This window comes from Monodelphis domestica, chromosome 7 (assembly GCF_027887165.1).
Source record: "Monodelphis domestica isolate mMonDom1 chromosome 7, mMonDom1.pri, whole genome shotgun sequence".
NCBI lineage: Eukaryota > Metazoa > Chordata > Mammalia > Didelphimorphia > Didelphidae > Monodelphis > Monodelphis domestica.
The window spans coordinates 158261209-158272198 of NC_077233.1; the positions used below are offsets into that span (position 1 = coordinate 158261209).

At 36.2% G+C, this 10990-nt stretch overlaps 1 pseudogene; it reads right to left on the bottom strand.

The window, feature by feature from the left end:
• Nucleotides 1-9544: 9544 nt before the first annotated feature.
• LOC100012092 (heat shock cognate 71 kDa protein-like) lies at nucleotides 9545-10720 on the bottom strand (annotated as a pseudogene).
• Nucleotides 10721-10990: the final 270 nt, after the last annotated feature.

Below are 10990 nucleotides of genomic sequence, written 5' to 3' on the forward strand. Positions count from 1 at the left end.
AATTTGGACTGCACCTCCCCAGGGGGGAATTCCAAAGATGAGTGTATTAAATCTTCCAAAGAAGGGAGCCATATTCTCTGGACATATAATTGGAAAGGCTCTGTTCCAGGTAACAAGAAACAGGGATAGCACCAGAGTAGATGACACAAAGTCCAGTGCAAACACCCAGAATGCATCTCAGAACCATGGAGATGTGAAAGTTGCTTCTTCCATTCAGTGGAGCTGAAGTTTTTGTACATCATTTTTATTTTATATTCTTATCTACAGTTTATCTTTCTACTCTGTGTCCCATGACAGCTGCCATTTTTACTGGGAGTCTTTATGTTTTACTAATTCCCTTTAATAACTAGGCACGGTGTTGTCTTCTTTTTTTTCAAATTTCACAACCTTTTCTATTTTGACCCAATCACTTTGCTCTTATTTCTTGTACAAGAACTATCTCCCACTCCATTTACAGAATAAGACTTACTTGTCTTGCTCCACTCATGTACCCTTCTTCTTACCAGTGTTGCTTAAGATATCTCTGGTTATATTTAATGAACTATCACCCAAGAATTCCCCAGGTAAGAAGCTGAATAGCAATAGAACTATTTCCAGAGTCTCCTAATTACTTTCTGACAGCATCATATAGTGTAAGCATAAATTAAAACAATACCCCAAACCAAGTAAAGGAAGAGACTCTTCCCTCAGTGCAAACAGAATAAGCCACAAGTAATTGCAGCAAGAAAAGATCTGGCCTTCAAGTTTCCAGAATTTTGCATTCATAAAAACAGAATTTACAAAACTGATACTTCAGAAGAGGCCTGTTCAAATAACCAAATAGTTCTTGGCTTGGGGGGGGGGGGGAGGAAGTATTCACTTTCACTGCCCAGGATTAGCCTCTGGTATCTAAAGCAAAGGAGACTCTGGCCTTTACACTAGACTTACACTAGATGTTTTTTTTAAACCCTTACCCTCTGTCTTGGAGTCAATACTGTGTATTTGGTTCCAAGGCAGAAGAGTGGTAAGGGCTAGGCAATGGGGGTCAAGTGACTTGCCCAAGGTCACACAGCTGAAAAGTGTCTGAGGCCAGATTTGAATCTAGGACCTCTCATCTCTAGGCCTGGCTCTCAATCCACTGAGCTACCCAGCTTCCCCCTCCCCAGAGTTTTAATGTAAGGTACTCTTGAAAACAGAATTTACAAAACAGATGTCTTAGGGGAGGATTGTTCAACTGACCAAGCAGTTTTTGACTTGGGGAAGGTGGGGAAGATTTCCTTTCACATTCCTTTTTTTAAAAAGTTTTTTTTTCTCTAAATAGAGATTTATTTGCATACATTTAACCACCACATTAGACAGATGACTTGATCTGGGGTCCTTGATATTTGAAAGTCAATTGAAATTGAGGACAAAACATCTTAACAAAAGGTTACTGGGAAAAGTGGATTTGATTTACCTAAATTCTAAATGTGCACATCTTTTCCAAGAATACACTTATCACAAGCATTCTGGAGAGCAATCAGGAAACCAAATAGCCATAAAATTATACATACTCTTTGACTCAGCAATACCACTACTGAGTTTCTGCCCCAAAGATATCAGAGATAGGGGGAAAGGTTCTACTTGCACAAAAATATTTTAGCAGCTCTCTTTGCAGTACAAAGAATTGGAAACTGAAGGGTGTCCACCAATTGGGGACAAGTTATGGTAGATGGTTTTAATGGAAAACTATTGATCCATAAGAAATTATCATCAGGACGAGTTCAGAAAAACCTGGAAAAACTTATATGAACTGAAGAAAAGTGAAGTGAGCAGAACCAGGAGAACAGTATACACAGTAACATAAATATTATACAATGATCAGCTGTGAAGGACTAAACTATTATCAACAAACAAGGTCACAAGATAACCCAGAGGAACTCATGTTGAAAAAAATTCTATCCAAAGCCAAAAAAGGAACAGATCAAAGGATGCCATCTTTCACTTTATTTCCTTCATTAGTTTTCAATTGTATTATGGCACGTCTTCAGTCATGGCATGGGGAATATGGAAATATGTATTGAATAAAAGCACCAGAAAACCTTTAACAGACCATTTACCACCAAGGGGATGAGGCCAGAGGGTGGGAGAGAGAGAAGTTGAATCACAAAAATGTCAGAAAACAATTCTTTAAAAATTGTTTCTACATGTAATTGAAAAAATAATTTAAAATTTTAAGATTATTCTTATCATATATCACTGGAGAGTTCCTCTATATGATAAGAGAAATCAGTGTGTTATATCATCCAGAAAAATCCAAGACGTCCTAAGATCTAAATTAACTTTTAAGATACAACAGCTACTTAGTAAATGATAATAATGGAAATAACTTATGCTTTCCCAAATATTATCTATTCTGATCTTGATGAAAGTCTTATAAGGTAAATGTTATGTGTAAATATTTACTTTCACCACTTTATTGATGAAGAAATTTAAGTTTAAAGAGGCTAATTGACTTGCCCAATGGTTCCACAGCTAGAAAGTGATAGAGGCAAAACACAAGCTTTTCTGTCTCTAGGTCCTGTGCCACTGGTCTCAGAAATTCTTCGGGAAGCTCAGTACCTTAAGAATGGACTAGAAATTCAGTTTAATGTATAACAAAAGTGAGAATCCATGTGTACTTGAATATGTCTTTGAGGATATAAAATCAAAAGAATCACTAATAGCAACTGATTTTTAAGAAAAGAAGAGAAAATGTGGACACATTAATATTTTATTTTTCTACAAATAATTATTAGGTATTGCTCAAGGTTGCTAATATTAAGTAAATTGAAAATGTCAATTTTGTTTCTTTAGGGGAGATTCGCTTGCACTTTCTAACCTGGGTACTATAGCTCAGTCTTAGAGAGGGAACACCCTCTGCTGGCTGGTCAAAGAGAATCATTCACAGAACAGTTGTTTCATAATAAAATCAAGATGATCTGGCATTTGTATAATATTTTATGGGATACAAGTCACATTACTCAATAAAATCTCTTTGAAGTAAATGAAATTGAAGAATATTCTCTCCATTTTACAAATGAAAACTTATCTGAAACTTACCAGGTATGCCCTCATATTGTTAGTTATATGTATATACCATCTCTTGCCTACTAGATGGTAAGATTTTTGAGAGCAAGAATCATACTTCTTTACACTCTTGATAAAAAACTATATCCAAAGCCAAAGAAGGAACAGATTAAAGGATCTATTTCCCATCCCCAGTATAAATATGGTTACTTGAAGAAATTAGGTGCAACAGATGCTTATTAAATCAGTTAGTATTTGTTGAATGATGGGTCAATTGTGGTAATAATTAGGATATTTAAGGAATGGTGGATTGCTTAGCAGTTACAATTATCAAAGTTCTAGAGCCACTTACTCAAGTTCCTTGGGCCTTAAATTTCTAAAGTCTGTAAAATTAAAGGGTGTACTAAATGACCATTGAGAAGTCCTACAACTATAAATCTCTAATGCTTTGTTGTAGAGATATGATTTGGCAAGATTTGGCAATTTGTTGAAAACTGTAGATACTTACCTTGAAAAACTAGAAGACTTAGGGAAACATGAGAGTTGTCTTCAAGTCATTTAAGAGCTGACATGAGGAAAAGAAATTAAACGTGTTCTACTTAACACCCTAGAGTACTAGGACTACGGGGCTGAAGTTATAGGAAGAAAAATTAACTCTATCAAAAAGTAAAATGGTCTTTCTGAATAAGCAGTATTTCCCTCACTAAGTGTATTCAAGGAGAGGCTGAATTACTATTTTTCATTGGCATTATAGGTTGGGTTCATGCTTCAGGTATGGGTTGGCCCAGGTTACCTTTGAATCTCTTCCAATGCTTGGATTCCAAGATCCTATGATCAATCTACATTCTATTTTGTCGTAAATGACTTTAAAACATCTTTTTTCATAATTTCTTACATGCATTTTATTGTTGGTTACTTGAAACTTTATAAAATTTTAACTGTATTTATGTAATTTTCTCCATTGTATGTCAGACTCTTTTTTTCATCTTATCAAATATAATTGGGATGTTCCTTATGAATATGCTGGATTGTACAATTATAATACAAATTAAAATAGTGATTTTAAGTTATATACCTAAGGCCCTACTGAGATATATCAGGCTGAATTCCCATGGACTCACTGAACTATTTTTTTCTCTCCTCCAGCATGGAGGACTGAATATTGTCTTTTCTATCATGGTATATACTTCCAATCACTCTCAAATATTCGTGCTTATATATTTTAAACAAAAAAGAGTACTCCCAGGGCAATTCACAAATAGAAAATTTCACTAGCTATTTGTCTTAGGTACATTTCTGCTGTATCACTGCCACCACCCAATAAGAATAGAGTAGGAAGGTAGGGAAGAGACTTCTCTAAAAACTATGCTTCTGGTAGTCACAATCTTTATGGCCTTTTTTTTTTTATCCAGTACTTATGATACCCATTACTCTTTTCTCCCAGCTTTTGTATCTCCCGTTTCCCTTTGTTTTTTCCATGCTTCTTGGTTTTAGCGTTGAGGGATGACTTGGTTTTCATCACTCTTACTAGTCATTGTCTACAATGTTTATTGGCAGTCATATCCAGTCTTCCTGGTATAGTAAGGGCAAAACAAGGCAGGCTGACAGCATGGGATGCTGCAAACCAAGATTCCACAGAGCAAGGACTGAGTCAACATTCTAAAGCACTGAGTAGTTGAGAAGCAGTTGGGGACTCCCTGGAAGAAGACAGAGAGGGAGTGGAGGTGTCTCTCTCTCTGAAGGGAAAAAACTTTGGAGCTGCCAGAAAATTGGCTCATCTTGAAGGAGTGGTTGAGTGAGAGATTACCCCACACTGGTGGACTCTGTGTGTGTGTGTGTGTGTGTGTGTGTGTGTGTGTGTGTGTTAATCCTCATCCCCTCCTGAATCCTGTGAGGACTCTTCATCCTGAGATTGCTGTCTGGATCAAAGAAGGACTCTTGGTTGTGAGATTTCTTTGTGCCCCTGTTGGTTTTGCCCCTAAAAATCCCCCACTAACTTTAATTACTCTTTTAATTAGTTAGTTAGGATAATTTAGAAAGTTTAAGGTTTTAATATCTGTGGCGGGGTTAGAAGGAAGGTAGTCCCTGGTTCCCTTCCCTTCCCTCCTTTTAGATAAATAAACTTTTATTATATATATATATATATATATATATGTGTGTATATATATAATATACATATAATATATATAGCTTGTTTAACCCTTCCTTTTAACTCTCCCATAACACATTTTTTAAATCTTTCCAGCTATTTAGCATTATTAGAATTTTTTATTTTCTTCTAATGTTCATAGCTATTTTCCTGGATTATGAATGCCATACATCTGAGCAAAAATTTTACTGAAATATATGAGTACATGTATGAGTTTCCACATGAATTAGACTTCACTAAAACAGCTATTTTTTATCAAAATGTATTGTTAAAATTAAGAGGGATTTCTACTAAAACATCTATAGATTCCTTGTCAGTGGGTCCTATTTTATCAGATTCCTTCTCTCAAATTTCCATCAAAAAGGTCAATTTTTATGCAAATAATATGGAAGGAGGGGAAAAGTTCAGAGTCAAATAAGAATGTATTATTAGAAAAACTTCATGCAATAATATCCACCTATAAAATATGCCATGTGCATATCATAATCTTTCTCATCCTTAAAAAATCTTCACTTGCTCCTACCATAGCCTACTATTATTCTATATACGGGAACAGATACCAGCCAAAAGAAAGTTCTACATTGTGGGTGCTCATTTGGGATAAATTTGGGACCTCTACACATTTTTCAACCACTTTGTCCAAAGATTTCCATTCAAGATTCTCCTCCTTGAATGCCTTATAATTAAAATAACCTGGAAGAGAAAAAATAGCATTTATCTTTTGTTTTAAACAATAGAAAGTCAGTTTTCTAGTGTGTTTTCTTTACAGATCAGATAGGTTTGTCTAAGATAACTTGCATAGTGGAATGCTTATATGCAGATATCTGCAGAATAGGGGTTATATTCCTTGACTACTAGTGCCTACCAGTTCTTCTAGAGCACACCACAGTGGCTCATCCATGTTTATTTTTTTCCACTTTTGAGCAGATTAGACTACATGTCTGTGACATGAATCCAGTTAGTTGTCAGATGCTCAGGCATCTTCAGTCTCTATTACCAAAGAGTATTGTGTGTTAAACAGAGTGAGGTTGGCCAAGCTCTGCAAATCAAGTTTGTTAGCTTTTCTCCCTCTGCTGGCTTTATAGTACAGCAATCAGGCCAAAACAGAAGGACAGAATGTTAGAGATGGAAAGAATCTAAAAAATAATCTGGTCGAATCTCATCATTTCACATATAATTCCAATATAGTCCAGGAAGGTTTCAGTTTGATTTGCTTAAGGTCTCACAATGAATATGGCCAAGTCAGAACTAGACCTTCAGACTCAGGCGGAAGTGCTCTTCCCACCACTTCCTAGTTAAATAACAGTTACAAAATAGTGACCATTTAAATAATTTAAAAAGAATCAAAATTTAAAAGACATAATTAAAATATTTTAATCTGGGCAGAGCTCACCCCAGAGATAAAATGTTCCATACAAGCTGAATTCCAGGCTTATCCTATTTTTTAATCTACTTTTCTAAGCCTAATTAATATAAATGGCCATATGAAAACACAACCTAAAAGTCCTATCAGTAAATATTCTCCTACTTTAATCTGCTTTTCCAGACTGAATATAATCAGTCATATGAAAATATAATCTAAAATTCTCATAAACAGATATTCTCTTACCCTAATTCCTGGCAGCAGACTTTGCTTTCTTTAGTCAAAACAAAAACCATAGGCAGGGTGGGGGAAGGGAAACTTCTTTCCACATGTTCTCTCAAAAGAGAATCAAGAGCTAAAAGCAACATGCTGACAGTAGAAATACAATTATGGCAAGGGCAGAACGCTGAATGGGAAAAACCAAATAAGTTACTATTACTGGTCTCAAGAGCCTGCAAAGCTATTGTTATGGAGTGAGCACAGTTCCTGATTGCATGTGGCATAGGCAAAAGCAAGGGTAATTAAATATACTCATTAATATCCATCCCCACATGAAGATGTATATTGAAGTACATGTACTCAGCTGGTGGAGAATATTGTGACATGAAATCATGTTCTCCCATCCCAGTAATTGACATAAACTGAATGAAGCAATATAAGAAGTGGAGTCTTCTAGAGTGATTGGGTCCCCTGACTGTCATTTTCAGTGAGCTCTGTCATGGGTTACTTTGGTCACACTAACTGAGCAAAGAGAATACTCATTCATACAGGTAGAAGAAGAGAATATTCCCCATTAGCTGGGACTGTACTTAGAAGAAGGCAAGTTCTGCAGTAATGGCAAAGGATAGAGGGGGTAAAGGAAACAGCTAAATCCAGGAGCCAGAGATGAACTCCAATACAACCAGGTGAACCTACATTAAAGATATTACATCAGAAAAAGTACTGACTCTGAAATCAAAGGACTCAAATCCTAAAAAAGCTGTGCTTCTGATAGTTACTATCATGTGACCTTGGATAAGCCAATTAACTTTTATGAGCCTCATATTCCTCATCAATAAAATAAGGGTTTGGACTAGGGAAAGGCTTCAACGATCCCTTTCTTTCTATGATTCTTATAGAGGTAATTTAGGTTAAAGGTCATTTAGCACAGCAACGCTAGTGTGCATATATCAAGACAGCTGGTCTATGTGATAGTTCCTAAACAACAATTGGGAACAAGTTGGGAATGAACAGCCAAGTAAAGCTCCAAGAAGCTGACCCTCTAAAAGTATCAATGAGAAATTGCAAGGTATCTGTGTTTTGTTGGTAACTGTGTAGTAGATTTGTGCAACTCAGAATATCAGGAACAGAGTATAACCAAAAGAGAATCTAAGTGATGACAAGTCACAGATTTAGCCTAGATCTAACTATCTGAGCATCAGTTACTGATCTCAATTCCCTATCTTTAGAAATAAGAGTATCTAGTAATCGCTATCTGGATGTGAGATTGTAGTGAAAACATATAAAAAGAAAATTCTTGGATGTTCTAAAGTTTTTGAGAGGCAAGGAGGCAGAAGACCAATCCAATCAGTCAATTTATGGTTATACCATAGAGAAACTGAAAGAAATCCTGGTAGACCAGCAATCTAAATTGTGTCCCTAGTGATTTGCTCACAAGTTATTCTGTATTTATTGCGTATATGTTTGTGGTCTTCCCCTGACATGAGGTAAGCTCCTTGAAAGCAGGAGCTCTTTCATTTTATTTATTTATTTATTTGCCTCTGTATAATCAGCACCTAACATTATGATTAACATGGAATAGTATAAAGTGTTATTACTTGATTCAAAACTTGCCTCCAGACTTATTTCTTCCAGGGAGGTTTCTATGATTGCCTACCAATAAGTCTCATTCCTTTATTTTTAATCATTTACATACTTAGGCTATGCTACCATAAGTCTTTTGTTGTCCTATAATCTATTAATCAGAGCTCTTTGTTAACCAGAACTTCTTGGTCTATTATATGATGATTTACTTAGTTCATAATGATGATCCTAAAGTACTGCCATATCTAAAAGTACTTCTGAATCATTAAAAAAAATTAAAAGTAAAATATATTCACTATAGTTCTACTGTTATATATTTTATTACATTTTAATTCTTTAAATTAAAAAGGCTTTATATTGTTATTGGTAACACCTTATTAAATAGAATTTTTTGTAAAAGTACATTCCACTTCCTGATCATGTCAGATAATTGGTTTATTGCATACTAATTATAATTTACTGATACACGACTCTGAAAATTGGTCTTAGTTGTTCATATTTCTTATCGTACATACAACCTCCTTCTCTCCCAATTCCTCCTACTTAGATTATGATCTCCATGAAAGGAGGGAAAGTCCTCCCTCATTTTTTAGATGAAGTCCATAGAAGTTAAGTGACTTAGCTAAAGTCACACATGCAAAGGTAAGATTCAAACCCAGGCTTCCTGACACGAAATCTGGCCTTCCTCCCACTATCCAAAAGGATTAAGCAAGAATACTATGATGGGAATTAAGTGGAAAAGATGGATCAATGTATGAACTAAAAGTCATCACAATGGAGAAAAAAGAAAAAATATATTAAATACAGCATGAGATTCTCAGCCCTTTCAATCTGTCCTCTCAAACATTCCTGCTTCCTAAAGGCTGTCACCTGCACAAGAAATAGACCCAAAATAGGCAAAACATAAATTTTGCACTGAATCGGCTTGTTCAGATGCAAAATATATGTATTCATTGGGGGTGGGGATGCCAATTTTAACTTGATATTATTGTCCAGGACAAGACTTGCATTTCCAATAGTTTGTGATACTGATAAAGTACAATGTTACTTGCTTCTCTCCCTCTGCACACATTCAAGTATTCAGAATGCCCAGATGTATACAATAGCTTAAATGTTACTTTTAAACTGCTGCTGCCTTGGCTATAAATTTGAATCTTTAAGTTTTTGGAAAGCCAAATGGAATGCTCTTTCTTCCAGTACATTTAGTTGATCTCTTCAATGGTGGCACTAGAAGAAGCACCTCCAGATGGGGCTGCTCCACCCTCTGGAAAACCACCAGGCATGCCTTCTAGCATGCCCCCTGCACTCTGGTATAGCTTAGTAGTGATGGAGGTTACAAACCTCTAGTCCTTTCTGCTGATGCTCAAATTCTTCCTTCTCAGCAGTCTGGCTCCTATCCAGCCAGTTGAATATTTCATTACATTTCTCAAGAATCTTCTGTTTGTTTTCATCATCAATTTTGCCTTGGAGTTTCTCATCTTTTATGGAAGCCTTCACATTAAAGGCATAAGATTCAAGAGAATTCTTGGAAGACACTTTGTCTCTGCTTCTCACCTTCATCCTTGTATTTATCAGCCTCCTGGACCATAAATCTCAATGTCCTCTTTGCTCAGACAATCTTTGTCATTGGTGGTGGTGATATTATTCTCCTTGCCTGTGCTCTTATCCAGAGCAGAAATGCTGAGTATGCAATTTACATCAATGTCAAAAGTTACTTCAATATGAAGAATTCCCCTCTGGATGCAGGGAGATTTCCTGCAAGTTCAAACTTGCCAATTAAATTAATATCTTTTGTCATCACTCTCTCACCTTCATAACCCTAAATAAGCACACCAGGCTGGTTGTCTGAGCAGATGGTAAAGGCCTGTCTTTATAAGGCAGGAATGGTGGTATTACATTTGATCAGAATTCTCATAACTCCACCAGCACTTTCAATTCCAAAGGAAAGACAAATGACATCCCAGAAGCAGCAAGTCCTTCACATTCTCAAATTTATCTTCAGACAAGATGGCAGCCTAGACAGCTGCACTACAGGCAATAGCCTTCTCAGGATTGATACTCTTATTGAATTCCTTGCTACTAAAGAAGTTCTCAAAAGCTTCTGGATTTGAGGGGATTTCAGTGGAATCACCCACAAAGATGATGTCTTGAATTTGTAATTTATATAGCTTAGCTTCTTTTAGGGCCTTTTCCACAGGGTCCAATATGCTATAGAAGAGATCAGCATCCAGCTTTTCAAAACAGGCATAGATGATAGAGGAATAGAAGTCGATATCTTCATAAAGGGAGGCAATTTCAGTATTGACCTGGGAAAGAGAGGGTACACTTTGCACATTCACAAGAAGTGCATGAGTGGTAGACAATTCTCTTATTCTCATTGATGTCCTTCTTGTGCTTTCACTTGAACTCAGCAATAAAATGGTTGACCATAAGGTTGTCAAAGTTCTCCACACACAAGTGGATGTCCCCAGCTATGGACTTGACTTCAAAGCTGTCATAGTAAATGGTAAGGATAGAGACATTGAAAGTACCACCTCCAAGATCAAAGATAAATCCATTCTTCTCTGCACCATGCTTCTTGTCCAAGCCATAAGCAACAACAGCAGTTGGGATCATTAATGGCACAGAGAACATCAAGACCAGATGAT